Consider the following 16,215-nt stretch of genomic DNA (forward strand, 5'->3'; position numbering starts at 1 on the left):
GGATTATATGGTTGAAAGAGAAATCAATTTATGTATACATTTCTTAGGTATTTAAGATGTGCTTTAAGAAATGCATGCCCTGGTAGAGCGAAGATTTCCAACAAAAATGGCAATTGTGAATTTAGGTTGATTAAAGAACATAATCATACAATTAACCAAAATGAGAAAATAGGTAAAACATTTAAATGTGAAATTAAAGAATTTGCTGAATCCTCAAATATAATGCCCTCTACATCATCCAGGGATGTTTATAATAAGTGCTGTCTAAAGTAAGTAACCATTTTTTGCGAAATACGAATGTAAAAATCGAAATTGCATAGCGGCCGCATACGCTGATTCAGGTTATTCCACACTTACATACAATTTCCATTTGGAATCTTTAGTGAACTACTAAATTAAATTATGCTTTAATAATATGTAGTGTTTTGGAAACCTTTTAAAAAGCTACAAGAATGTATATATTAAAAAATGGGCTGTTCCTTTCAAAAAAATTACGGGAAACCTTTATGTATAAGCCTCCATACATGTAGTTTTGTGTAAAATTTATTAAATTAGCAATAATGATATCTACTAATATATTATAAGGTATTCAGTCTAAGAAATGTAACACCCTGTTAAAAAAAATTGTTTTCAGTTTGAGCAGTGAATTGAAAATACAATCCTCTATAATAGATGATAGGTATATATACGTACAACCGCGGTTCAGACGCTTTGAAAGATTTACTTAGTTAATTGTTAAAAGGGTGTGCTACGGTTACCTTTATACCCTACATTCCATAACTTTCTTATCTAAAATTCTTTTTCATGACTTCCTTAAAGACTGGTTCTATGAGGCTATCATCGCGAAAATAAACTTCAATTAACATACTTCTCAGAAACATTCTTGAAACATCTCTATGTATTAATATGATTTCTGGCACGTTTTAGAACTATTTCAACAATATGAATGTAATGTGAGATTTACAAATTCCTATAGGTGAATTTGGCAGGAGTTAAATTTCCATTGTTTGTGCATATGATGTTTTCTGTGGAAGCATCTAATCTTACGGAACAAAAAATCAATTAAATTTGTTTCTTCAGTGAATTATATATATATAATATTATTTTTTCCACAGAAATCACGCAGGTGCAGAAATCATCCCTTTCCATAAAATCAGTCGTTCAGTAAGAAGATGGAAAGGTAAACGGTACCCCCATGTAGATGTTACATTTAACAATTTAAAAAGGATATTGAATAACTTGACATTCAACAATTATTTAAAATTTAAAGTGAAGGATAGTCAACATGAAATTACAGTTTTAGAGTATATAGAGAACGATATTGCCTTCGTTGTATTGTTTGATAAAAAATTGTTAGAATTAATTGGAATTTTTAAAAATCTTTACGTGGATGGCACCTTTGATATCACGCCAAAAATAAAAAAGGCTTTCCAAATGATAACATTAATGAGCGAACATAACGATAAGGTAAGAATTTCTATTTAAATTTCAATAATCGTTTAAAAGGAAACTTACGCAATTGTTAATTTCTGATTTCGTTAAATATGTACAAAAACTATTAGTGTTATGACAATTAATAATGAAAAGATACATATTTCTATATCTTTTATTAGCGGAACAGATTGAAAGATAGAAGCAAATTTCTTAATTTTTATGCAAAATGTATAATAAATCTGAAAACTATTTCATCTCAATATATATGTAAGTCTTTTAATATTAATATGTTATGGTGTAATGTACCTTTTTTGAAACGTTTATTTGTGTAGATATAGGTATTAAATTAATTTTGAATTTATTCCTTAATTCATATAAAATAAAGAGAATTTATTATTAAGCCTTCAAATTCTTTTTCGTTAATGAATAATAAACATTTTGTATTATTCTTTCTAACGCTATATTTTATGCAAAATTTAATTGAAATCGGAAATAAACAGTGGGTTTTGATTTCTTAAGATAAAGTACGTAACGTGACTGAAAACGAACACGCCTAGATGTTGTAATGATTTAGAAACAGAAAAATGATTTCTTTTAAATGGTTTTACATGAAAAGTCAAAGTTGTTAATTTTGATAAGAAACGCACGATACTTTAAACATATTTATCAATAAATTGAAACAAAATTTGACCAAATACAAGAACGATAAATTTATAATATTAATGGGACATGAAATGACCTTCCAAAATTACATTTTTTTAAAAATTGGGAGTAGATTGCTGGTATTTATCGGTTTTTCGAGGCAAAAACGTTGCAAATTGTTTATAATATGGATATATCTTGCATTTCTGAATAATATATTTTCTATATATTATAAACTTTAATATTGATATAGGCAGTGCCTTTTATATGGGTGATAACAAATAAGAAAACCCAAAAAATGTATGAAAAAATGTTATTATTCACTAAATTGAAAATTGTCGACTTAAATCCCGATCAAATACATGTCGACTATGAAAAGGGGCTGCAAAACGCATTGAAACATCATTTCCCGAAAGCACAAATTGTTGGTTGCTACTTCCATTTTGTTTATGTAAGTACACAGAGGCAGCAATTAATTGTTCTCAGTCAAATATTAAAAAAAATATATAAAATATGAAAAATGTTTTTAATTAAAAGATAATTAGGCTTTGAGAAGTATTGGAAAATATCATTAATTTAGTCTTTATAATTGTTATTTGAAGATGACATGAATGTTCTATTGGGTTTTTGAACGGATATAAATTTTTTAGTTCATTAATATTATAGTTTATCTCACGTTCATTATAATAAACTATATACATTTATTTTTTTTTTAAGTAATTGAATGCATATTTTAATTTCATATTAAATAAGCAAATGAACGACTGTTATCAATGTATGCAGCACAATCTCACTACTTCAACTAAGCCTCAATATCTATATGTATAATATAAATTGATGCAAAAATATAGAACTTGTCTATATATCTTAAAAACTAAAAGTCGTAAAAAAATGTATATAATAATATTGTGATATTTTTAAAAATCTATTAATGCAGTAATTCGTTTAACTGTAGGTAGAGTGATGAAGTAAATATCAAAGTTAGCTTGAATTTTTTAAACGGAAACATCAAATTTTATTGCATATTCTTGTAGCTTATCTGAAGAACTTTCCAAAACACTATATATACTAAACTATCATTTTATCCTGTATAGCTCACTGGTTATATCGATTGAAATCAAATATTTGAGCGGATTATGCGTGTGTATTCGTAGCTGCGTGCGTGCATCACACACAATCTGTCTAATTCAGTAACTGACACCTATACACAAATTGAAGCTTAAATATTTAATGAATGACAAAATGATAAAATAGCTCGGTAGAAAATTTTGGAAAGCTCTTGGGATAAGCTACAAAAATATGCTATTTAATAAAATAGGGTGTTTCACTTGAAAAATTAAGAGCCCTTCAAATTTCGTTCATCACTTCATCTAAGTTTAAACGAATCACATTATCTAGTAGATATTTAAAAATAATACAGATTATTACTTACAACATTTTCTCTAAGACCCCTACATTTCGAGATATTAAAACGGTTTTACACTTTTGCCTCACTCTGTACAATTTCAAGGCAAATTATAGGAACAATTGGAGGAAATGATAAAATCACTTATTATTTTTGAGAGATCGTGAAATAGCACAGAAGATTATATAAATTAAAAAACTTAAAAAGGATTTCATATTTAAATGACGTTTCGAGGCGATATTAGCGGTTTCAGTCTTTCAATTTAGTTTAAGTCAAACAATGTATATTTCAAATATTTTTCATTATTTTGTATATCATTATTTCGATAATTGCATATCGGCAAACGAATTGGCTGTTCTTACAATTAAATATGGCTAGTTGAAGACAATTGCTGTGCAATTAACTAAGACTTCTTTCAGAATGTTAGAAAGCGAGCAAAAAAATATAAAGTTTTCAGCAATTTTTCAAAACTTTTACCAATGGATAAAATGAAAATTGTACTCATCATGAGAAATCTGTATAACTTGCCACTACTTCCGACATTTTTAATTGAACAGGCATTACAGATAGTTATCGCAGAAATAACAGACGAAATGTCAGAAAGATTTGAAAAATTATTAAATTATTTTAAAAATTATTGGATGAAACGAGTAGATCTTAAACCCCTTTCTGTATTTAACACAGACGACAGAACCAATAATAATATCGAACGATATCATAGGGCACTTAAAAAAGATATGGGATCTCACCCAGATATCTTTAAGTTTATAGGTATGAATAAATTATATGGCTAGCACGAATATTATTTTTGTCTTTTCAATTTTTTGACAGAGTAAATTAGTTACTTATGGAACACATACTGATACATTGAATAATATATTCCTTATTATTGCCATTAAATTGGAAAGTAAAATATTTGACTAAAGTCAATGTTCGTGTTAGCTACATAATAGTAATATATTATTCATTGAAGCTAGTCATTCATCACCAAAAACATGTGGTTTTAAAATGTGCTTAAAACCAATTAAATTCTTTTAATCATTATCTTTTACAGACAAATTAACTGGCATAATATTTATGTACACTATTGAGAACACGCATTATAAAAATGTCAATAGACGCAGAAATGATGCGAAAAATTATGAAAAAAATTTAATAGAGTTATATAAAAACGCATTTAAACATGTTACAAAAGATAATGAAGCAGAAATTATTCTCGATTTCCTAACTTCTTTAGCCAGTTTTAATAAGAAATTCATGAAAAAAATTGATAAGCTAATTCATGTAAGTATTATAAATAAAAGGTGCAAGATTTACGTTATTCACAGTAAAGGATATCTGATGTATAAGATATACACTAGACAAAAGGCGTTATATCTTATATCTGATATGTATAGAAAAGTGGATAATTTGATCTAGTCGAAGAAATTCCTATATAGCAGACATATACGCCTTAAAGAGAGATTAAGTATTATTAAGTTTTAGTTTAAATAAAAAAATGTATTCCTACAATAACTCGGAATCACTAATTTACAAAACGAAAAAAATCCCTTTATATATTATACAATACTTTGGAAACTGATCTCAAGGGCTTTCCGACAAATTATATTGAAAAATAACCATTTCATTTAGTTGTTGATAGATTTTTCAAATAAAAATTAAATATTAAATGGTGCTGGTTTGGCTGAAGTGATGATATACAATGCATGACAATTTAAACGCACGTGTAGAGAAGTACATAGTCGCTTATTTATTTGTAACTTGAAAATGAAAAATCTAGTGAACGGATGAATGAAATGATAAAAAACAATACAATGTAAAAAATTGCAGAGACTAGATGCAAGAATATTTCAGCGTATACATATGACAGATCAATCATGATTATATGTATACACAGTCAACTAGTTAACTGTGGAATAAAGTGTTTTCGATTCGAATCAAAAGTAAAAATTATACAATCATCCGATAAAGAGTTTAGGGTAATTTATATTAATATACATAAGAGGCCTTCAATCGACCTCATCGAATAATCCACTCTTCTACTCATTATAAAAGGGTAAAACGGTATATCATGCTTAAACTCGTATATATATTGTATTTATAATTAATGGGTGTACATTCTTGTAAAGAAATCATCTAATTACATATATTATATTCTTTAAAAAAGGACGAAGAAATTAGAACAAGGGAAGCAGGAGTTTCAGAAATGGAAAATATATAATAAGATCATAATTATAAACATATTATGCATGTATTGTTTATATTAAACCTTAAAAGTTACATATTATAAAAATTTAAATAAAAAATTAAATTAATGATATTATAGTCGCTCTTTTACCTTACTTCTACGTACTGTATTTGTGATATAAGGCATAAATATAAAGTAATACATTATTTACAGTTATTTTTTGTACTTTTCTTTCCACTCCTATAATAAATTTTTCCCATTGAATAGTTATTTATCAAAAACTTTCAGTTATTCACAACGATGAATTCTGCTTATTCTATTTTAGCACGGAAAACTCTTTTGGAGAATATTTGAAGTACTGTTTTTATAACAGTAACAATGAGTTCTTTGTTAGGGTTTACAAGAGTTGAAAGACATTGCCCAAAACACTGAAAGTTACAGAAAGAGCTAATTTTCACTGTCATCAATAATATATTTAATCGACAAGAATTTGTTGTACTCGCGTGCTTTTATAGTTTATAATGAACTTCTTTGTTAATGAACTATCTCAATATATTGCTATGGGTACCCTCAATGAAGCCAAGTAAGTCTGCTGTCAAAATACATATTCCATCTTCGTATATATGTTATTCTTGATCCAATTCTGTAATTATAATTTTTGCAACTTTAATATAATATATTGATAAATTAATACAAGTGATTTATAATGAGATATTTAGAGAATATATCAGCTTACTAATAAGATATGAAGCAGTTTTTGCCTTACAGCTGGACAATATTCTTAATAATATGCTCTTTCCAAGATTTCAAAAGTCAATGAAACCCATATCAGGAAATAAATGAAAATTCATAACTGTACCCTTTCTGTGAGCTGAGGTCTCTTTGTTAGATGATATATACATTTAAAGTTTCTTCGCAGCCTTCTAAATCACTTTGTCAGCAATAATTTAAAACTGGTTTTATTTATAACAGCTGCATTAAAAAAATTGTTATCATAATAATTATTACATTTTCTTAAATTTTATAGATGTTAAGTATATAATATGAAAGATCATTACCTTATTCAAATATATTTCAATGAGCTTATTGTATTGCTGATACACCTAACTCCTAATTTTCAGCATGTTTTCAGCAAATATACATATGCAGTATGCAGCAAAATTGTTTAATCCTTGTTGTTCACAGTTATGTCAATTGCATCCTTGTATTCTTAACGTTTATCTAAATAAAAAGAATGGATCACCATTTTAATATTTAACACACATGTGTAAATGAAATGATATAATGCTTCGCTGCAATATTATGTTAACTGTGTTTATTCGCTTCATCCTCTTTTGCTCCAGTGAGTGTGTATAACATCAAACTATTGCAGATACGTTACACATAAAGCATTCATTTCTTTTACAATAGCAAATACTTAATATAATGAATAATTTTATTAATAATCTGACACTTATAAATTTCAAAAGCTATATCTTTAAGTTGCATAAAATATGCGAGTAAATGTAATGTAATTTATGGTCTAAACCACAATAAAACAGGACTCGGATTGAATACTGCACTTTTCCTCTCAAATAGCATATAGAAACTCCTGCGGCACAAAATTTTAAATAGCTCTTAATGACAGTGAAAGGAAACCTTTCGTAAACTCTTCAAGATTTTTAAAATGCTTCAATAATTTTCACAAAGAACTAATCTATATAGTGTCGCAAAATTAAAATCCAATAAAATTATTCATGTAATAATTAGGCTTATACTTAAAATGATCACCTTTTTATGCAATCCAAACTTTTCGACTCTCATTATTTCTGGTGACTTCATCTCTTCATTAAGTAAGGTAAGATGCTATCAAATTATCATTTCTCATATTTTTATGTATCTTGACAAATTGTGGTATTATAGTTATAACTGAAAAAAACAATTTATGAATTTAAACAAATGTTTTATACGGGTATACTAAGGAAATGGATTTATAAGGATAAAAAACTATTTCTGGCTTACCGATTGAAACTGTTATTAAGAGTATGCTCTCTTCAGCTTATGTTATGCCTATTAATCACGCATCCTCTATTATTTGAAGTTTTCAAATTCTTTTTTCAGTTATTCAAGCACTTCAGTCAAATTATCCACTTTCTTAGCATTCTCCCAAACCTTTCTTCGCTACTAATAGCATATCACTATTTGCAATAATGGCATCTGCATTAAAAGCAGTTATTATAATAATTAAACCATTTAAAATTATAAATACATTGAATAATATGCAAGATCATTTACCTTCAGACATATTAAATCAAGTTCTAGTGCTCGATATATCCACTATATACTTTTCAGGAGAATATTATTATTGAAGACTCTTGATAAGCAAAATATCGCAATTCTTGTTGTCAATAATCGTGCTATTTTGCATATTTCTATTTTTACCTTATTTATACACAATCAGAGAGTATTTTTCAATATTTAACATACACATGAAATATGACAGCAAAACAACCCAATGTTACTTCTTCTTAATTATGCACATCAATCTAGTGGGGAAATATGAGTTTATAAGTAACCTGCAACAAACAATTTACACAAAGCATCGTTTTCTTTTAAATTTAAAAAATTTATTACATAATTATTACTAACCTGATAATTAGAATCACCAAAACAATAACAACCTGTAATCTGACAGTTCTGGCCAACGTTGCCGGATTGTGAATTTTATTTACATTATATTCCACTAGAGGCGCTCGAGAGCTGCGCAAACTTAGTCACTTTCATAACATTACGTAGACAGTATACTCTACACGACAAATTTTTTAGGCGAAATGTCCGGTTACCCGCGAAGCGACACTACTTGCGCGCTTGGCCACTAGGTGGCCAGCGCCCGCGGCAGCTCTCTCGCTGGCAAGATTAATGTCGCGTAATTATATAGATGGGTCCTTGATAAGGACCCATCGCACCTCAGCCTTGCTCAACCGACTGCGTAGCAGCAGCAACCGCAGCAACGAAGCAGCCTTTTTAGCCTCAACGGCATCTTGAAGAGCGCCTCCACCGGCGAACTCATCGGGCAAATACTTTGGTAAGTATCACCCACCACCCACTGCCTTCCAAGAGGGGACTTCCCCTCTGCGGCATTTCCTCCCTCCTAAGGGAAATTTCTCCGGGGACTGCCCGGGAGAAGTTAACCCTCTCCTTCTCCTCCACACTGCCTCCGAGGACTACCTCGGACCCAGTGTTCCGACCCTCAAATCCAGGGCTCTCGACGAGTCGGGTAGTGGGAGGGGTAGAATCACCCTAAGGGTTGGGGTGGCTCGGAGCCACTAGAGCTCTTGGAGAAGGCGGCCGAAGGGTAAGGGGACTTCCCCTTCCCTAAAACCACTTCTCCAACTTCGCCTCCTCCCGTGGCTGGGGATTTTACTAGGGAATACCCTAGGAAAAATTGTCCAGTCAGGGAGTTTCTAAGTCCGCGTTCCTTTCTGGGGAATTCGAGTCTCTACGGTTATTGGGAATCTTCGTATATCGAAATTCCCTAGAAAGTCGATCATCTTAGTCTAAGCGGTTCTTTTTGTAAATATTGTAAAATTTTGTATAATCTTTATTTATTTTGAATAAAGACTCTTTTACCTCTTACATTTGTCTTCGAACTTTTATTCTCAGATACAGCCTTCCCTTCTGACCACAGGGCTGGAGCCTACTTGGGCACTGTCTCGCACAAAAATTTTTTTTTTGCATGGGAGTACTGTGGGGTATCTGAGTACTTATTAATGCTCACGCTAGAGGGCAGCACTGATCCAGTCATGCGACCGTTCGGATCTACCTTACCCCACTACTCACTCCCTGTCCAGACACGGTCAGACATAGACGTGTACTCTCAAGACTCTTGTTCAATAAAGCCTCAGTTAAGATTAATACTACAGTGTGAACCTTTGTATACCCGCCTGAAGCCCACATACATGGACCGTAAAAGCTGCAACACAATTGGAGAAACCTCGATATGTTATACTAGCATTTAGACAAAATAAGAAGAGTACGCAGCATATGGAGGTGCTTAGATTCAATGACAGTTCTGTTCGTGATGTTAAAGTCTATCTGAATTCAGAATTTTATCCATATGACCGAATTGATAGTGATAGCGAAAAAAACCGTTATTCTGTACTATATGATATGTTTGTTAAATTTATCCATTCATATTATGCAGGAGAAAAACAATCGAAACCAATGCTTAATTACAAAAACTTTGTGGAATACGGTCCTCTCTTCGTCATCGATTGTTCGCATCAAAATGAATCTATAAAGTCAGGCACTGTTGACGTTAAAATTGAGATTGATTGTACTAGAAATATTCCAAGTAATACTACTGCGTTTTGTTTAATTATACATGATAAAATCGTTGAATATAACCCGCTTACTAGTATTGCTAGAAATGTAAATTAATAGACTAGATTTATATGTATCTTACTAATGTAGTTAGGGATAAAGAAAAAATAAATAAATAAGATATAATAAACATTTATTGATGTCATTCCTTAAAAACATTCTTTACAAACATTTCCAAAATTTATCTTATGATTATCATTGGGTAACTTTAAATTCTAAATTATTGTATCGTCCTCCAACATATAAGATTTTTAATGTATTCGCTGATGCAGCATTTTGAAGTTCTTTGATTAGTTCAGGCGACTCCAGTAATTTCATCATCCTTGAGGGTAGGAAGAACCATTCGTCTGTAGCTATCTTCGCTATTAATTTCTCTCCATATTTGGTCTTAATTTTCACTAATTCAATGATTTGATACTCCTTATTCTCCTCAAAAGTATTCAGCTTTACGAAAGTCTTAGGTTCGTAAGTTACACTTGCAAGTGCATTGATCTTGGTTAAATACATTTTTCTGTGAAAAAACATAGAAATTGAGAAAAGAAAAACATTGAAATAGAATAGCAAGAAAAGAGAATAATAATAAAAGAATAATTCTTACCACCCAAAAGAGTTTCTGTGGTACAGCAAGGAAAATATTCGGAATATAGCTTTGTACTGGATCTTTCACCTCCTTGAAGCTTCTAATGAAAACTGACTGACTGAAATTTCCCGATTGCTAACAACAAGGGTTTTAGAAATGGTGGAAGGGATGAGATGCATTCATGGAAGGGGATGAGATGCATTCTTATTGGAAGTTAATATTTGGGTGGTTGGGTATTCTTGCCCGCCTACGAAATTTGCGTCAAACAAGTCGTAACACGTTACAAGCGGTTTCTCCTGAATTCTTTTAATTGCATAATCATGTTGTAGACTTTTCTAAAGTGAACTAGGGAAAATTTGCGTTAAACAAGTCATAACACGTTACCAGTGGGTTCTCCAGAATTCTTCTAATTGCATAAACGTGTTGCAGACTTTTCTTAAGTGAAAAGTGAAACGGGAAAATTTACGAGCACATTCCTCTCGATAGCTAGGCATATAAAAAAATGAGAGAATATGAAAAAATCGGGGCTCTAAAGGGGTCATAAATCAAGTAACATTAGTCTAGACGTTTGTTTTGAACAAGTCATGGCACGATCTCAGACGTCCGGTGCTCGAGCATATCCATTCTAGAAGATATCTGCACACTCTACAATCAGTTCTCCAATCGCTAGAATGTTGCCAATACAGTTTCTTAAAGTCTAGGTAAAAGTTATGTTTTTTTTTGCTTTACCTACCCCTCCAAAAAAATGAAGTGCACTGACAACTCTTTCCCTTTCTAATACCTAGCCTGCTTGTTAGATGGATCGTATGATATGCTTACCTGAAAAGCTAAAAATGGCTAAAAGATAAGTCAGGGAAGGCTATCAAAATTCTTAAAACTGTTTTTTATTCAATAACTAAAGTTTTACTATCAGTTACTCATCCAGTCTCCATGTCTCATCCTCCTCCTCCTTTTTCATCCACATCCTCCTCTTCAAGGCTAGCTTCTCTATAGCCGTATCCCGTGGTACCGCGAATGTATAATTTCAGACAAACATCTTTTTTAAATTGAACTAGTTCACCCGTGTGTGTAATCATGTAATATTAAAATACCATTGACGCGAAAGAAGATTAAGGAAGGCATTCACCTAGCGGTGACTACTGGAACTAGCAATTAACTCAACCTAGTTTATCTGTGTAGCAGAGTCGGAAATAGTTAGGCTACGTAAGGTAACTAACCATCGACTTCGAAGGGTGAAAAAACCTTCCCACAACTAGGGCCCCGTAGGATAACTAACCAACTGTACCATAGGGTGAAAAATACCCCCTCCCTAACCAAACTCGGTCCCACTATAAAACCTTCCAACTGTGACATAGGGTGAAAACTACACCCTACCTAACCAAACTCGGTCCCACTATATGACCTTCCAACTGTGACATAGGGTGAAAAATACCCCCACCCTCCCTAACCAAACTCGATCCCATTATAAGACCCTTTCCTTCCTCATCCCCACCACTACCATACTAAGAGAATCTTATCCCCATCCATCCCCCTTCCACACCACAAAACAGCTACCCCCACTCCCTGTCATCGGAACCGCATTGCTACACTACTCACGTGAATTCATAGTTAAAATTTGGATGCATCAATTATATGGCAGTGATCCAGAAAACAATTAGGTAAGTATTGTTTGTTAGAACAAATATTTAAATATTTGAGCAATGGTACTTTGTGATTTCTTTGTTTTATAGGTTACAGGAAATAGAGTGACTAATAGAAAACCATGCGTTTATAAACGCTCATCACATTCCAATTAATAAAGTAATTGGTAACAAAATGATGCCAAAACAAGGAAAATATTTGTGGTATAGTCTATAACCCTTAATACGCAGATTATTTAGGTTAGTTTCAATGCATCTTGAAGAACAAATGAAAAGTTAAATAACATTTTTCAAAATCTGATTTTTATTTACTTAGTTTTAATATTAAATGAGTTTATCAATATTATTATTATAGTATGTGTTTTCAAAATTACAAATTGTGTTAGCAAAATGCAGAAAGCAGATGAACGAATGGCAGATCGAACAGCTTACATATATAAAGGTATGCAGAAACAAGAATTAAACATACATTGATCTTTTGTGACCTATAATTTTAATGAGGTTAGAAGGTTGTATTAATCAAGAGACACGGTAGTGTCTCGACGGCAAGTACATATAAAAGTCGATAATGACATGTCTATACCACCGAGAACTACTGTTAACTTATACAGTAGGTTTGGCTGCCTCATTTTTCAAACCGATTTATTTCCATGAATGATCCACTGTCATGATTTAAGTAAAGCTTTCCTTAAACTAGTTTGGAACAAGCTTTCATTTAAGACCATGAAAATTAAAAACGGTTCATGCAATCCATAGATCTCATACTGAGTTAGCTATATATATATATCGAAAATTGAGATTCTTCTCCTTTATAATCTTCTTCTTCTTCTTCTCCAGCCAGAGTGTATGTCTCGGGCTGAAGTGGGCTGCTTAACGTAGGTTTAGTGACGTCAGTAGACGTAAACGTAAATATAGTTGCACACAATCGTAAACAGTGTGTCTGTGTGTATCTCCTAGATATATGTTTTACTTCATTTATTACGGTATATCAGGTTAAGCTGCAAGATTGACAGTATTAACATTAAAACAATTTGAACCTAATTATGAAATAAATGAAAAAACATGATTAGGCTGTTCTTATTTAAATTTGATGAGGTTATACTCATTAAAAGGAATTTTAATTACATAAAGGAATCAACAGATTAGATAAGTATAAAAATGAATTTTATGATATAAAATGTAATATATTTTTCTGGTACTTTGTGTGATTTTATTGCAGATTAAATAGTGATGTGTTTATTATCTGACTACTAAGAGTCGAACTGTGTGGAGTGAAAGATTAAAATATAATATACACCGTGTCTCTTGATTGCTGAGGATGAAACTACGTGGATTAAGTTGCTGAGGATAGAGCTGACTGGATGAAGTAAGATTAATATTTATATATTTTTAACACTGCCAAGAAGAAGTATACTATCAACATTTAATGTGCATCGGTGATTATCCAGAGTATATATAAATTGCAAGAAATTGTTAAGGTATTTGAAAACCATATGCTAAACTTCCAAGTATTGAAATCATTAACAAAATACATATTTAACTGTTTCTTATCTTTAAATTGATGTGGATTTCAACTGTCCGATAGGTTATCATACTAGGGGTGAATAGAGTTGACTGGATGAAGTAAGATTAATCCCAAAAAAAAAAACACTTTCGTGTAAAAAACAACGGCAAGTAATTTGGTCCTTTCACTCCACAAAAATTAAAATCCCAATAAAATACCATAAAAAAAAATGTACACAAAATAAATCTCAAACAAAAATACCGGCAACACAAAGAATTGAAATCACTTAAATTCGACAAGTAATTATTTGATCCCAAACAAACATAGCGGCAACACAAAGGATTGAAATCACTTATAAATTCGACAAGTAATCAAGCGGTAATATAAAGCACTGAGGTCGCATAATTTAGGCAACTAAAAAAATTTAATAAATAATTAATTATTATATCATTTTGTACACATACTACTTGCCAGGAGGGGCCAAAAAGTGTATAGTAGTATATATTTCAATATGCAACTGTAACGAAGATTTAAATATACATAACACTTTTGGCCCCTCCTGGCAAGTAGTATGTATACAAAAATGAAATAATAATTAATTATTTATTTACATTTTTTTAGTTGCCTAAATTATGCGACCTCAGTGCTTTATATTACCGCTTGATTACTTGTCGAATTTATAAGTGATTTCAATCCTTTGTGTTGCCGCTATTTTTGTTTGGGATCAAATAATTACTTGTCGAATTTAAGTGATTTCAATTCTTTGTGTTGCCGGTATTTTTGTTTGAGATTTATTTTTTGTAAATTTTTTTTTTGATGGTATTTTATTGGGATTTTAATTTTTGTGGAGAGAAAGGACCAAATTACTTGCCCTTTTTTTTTACACGAAAGTGTATTTTTTTGGGGGGATCTCAGAGCTTTTTGTAATATGCGACAAAGATACATCTTAAGAATTTCTTTATGCAAATAATACAAAATGTAGTGAAACTCTTAAAGAATGTGTATTCTAATAAATAAATTTTATTGGAAGGGAATATAAATTGAAATATATAAATAATTATATTGTTAACAATAATCAATTTTATTTAACAATATTAAAAAAGGAAAAGTACAACATTTTAAATACTACATTGAAAAATTATAGCTAAAAACAATGAAAAATTACATATCAACTCGTTATAAATAGTTTTGATGAAGAAAGATACAATAATTTTCTACACAAAAAATATGTATTACGGGATTTTATTTGAAATGTCGCGATACTCAGTGAGAAAATAATTTAATAATGATAGAAACTCATTGTGGAAATCATATCATTTTTAAATAGTTTACTCACTAGATATATTGCAGCCGAAGGCGCTATAATTGCGGCCAATATTTAGTGAAATTGCGTTTTAAACACAGCCGTGGTGCTAACATGTTATTACGAGTAAAACGTTTTTACCCATGATAACAACTTTCAACATTTATAAAAGCAGCCGTTACAGATACGAATAACGTAATATTGAATTAATTAAATTTCCTCAAAGAATATGATAAACGTACCTTTTGAATTTCTGGGCCATGTTTTCTTCTGAACGATATGATCGTTCGCATATATCCATGATTTATCCTTACGTATCATAGACGTATAATGACCAGTTGCAGCATCCTTGCCGTCATGGAAAATCGCACAATTTGCTTTATAAACTTTATCACCCATTTCAAATTTCTCAATAGGTATACCTTTAATGTTTTAGTTTTTGAGAACAATCCAATCTTTAACGTTTTCTATATTTTCAGTTTTGGTATTACATAATGATAATTTAACAATCAGAACTTTGTTAGTATCTGTACTAGCAATTTTTTGCTGAAGTTCTAAAGAACTCATGCAATTACTGCACAAAGAATTCAATAGTTTTTTTCCACTTAGAGAAGTTGCTCTGAATTATTTCTTTCATGTGCTCCAAGAATTACTTTTGCATAATTTTTTGGGAATTAACAAACTCTTCATACCATCAAATAGCGTAAGTAATAAAATATTATTACAAGATTGTGTAATATCTGTATGGCAACATGAAGTACTACATTTGTCCGTTTTTGTTAGATAATGTTGCACAACGCGATTCATGTAACTTAATTTATCACACAGAGCAGTGATTAATTCACCAGCATCATACTGCCGCTTTCCAACAAATTGGATTTCAGCATATTGTCTAATATCAATATTTTTTACAGATTTATCAATAGTTTCTGTAAGCAAGTATAAAAGTTTTTAGAGCATTGTCTGCTCCTATACGAAATAGTACTTCTAATTGAATAACAATTTACAATGCATTGTATAACTGCATTTGCGTATGAAGAACTATAATCACGTTTCATTATTCCTCTTATGTATTAATCAATATCATTTACATATACAGCAATTAATGACAAATTTAGATGATGAAAGTTCTACTTATTACTACAACCTTCTATCCT

General features: G+C 30.9%; 1 long non-coding RNA gene across 1 annotated transcript; it reads right to left on the reverse strand.

Moving 5' to 3' along the window:
- Positions 1 to 5,745: 5,745 nt before the first annotated feature.
- Positions 5,746 to 8,319, reverse strand: LOC136781560 (uncharacterized). Its single transcript, XR_010823947.1, has 6 exons — positions 7,944 to 8,319; positions 7,671 to 7,865; positions 7,440 to 7,577; positions 6,728 to 6,890; positions 6,406 to 6,641; positions 5,746 to 6,312 (listed from the first exon to the last, which is right to left on the reverse strand). It is a non-coding gene; the product is annotated as an uncharacterized lncRNA (long non-coding RNA).
- Positions 8,320 to 16,215: the final 7,896 nt, after the last annotated feature.

The sequence above is a fragment of the Prorops nasuta genome, unplaced genomic scaffold (genome assembly GCF_024137725.1).
Source record: "Prorops nasuta isolate Cenicafe-Biocafe unplaced genomic scaffold, Cenicafe_Pnas_1.2 PNAS00023, whole genome shotgun sequence".
NCBI lineage: Eukaryota > Metazoa > Arthropoda > Insecta > Hymenoptera > Bethylidae > Prorops > Prorops nasuta.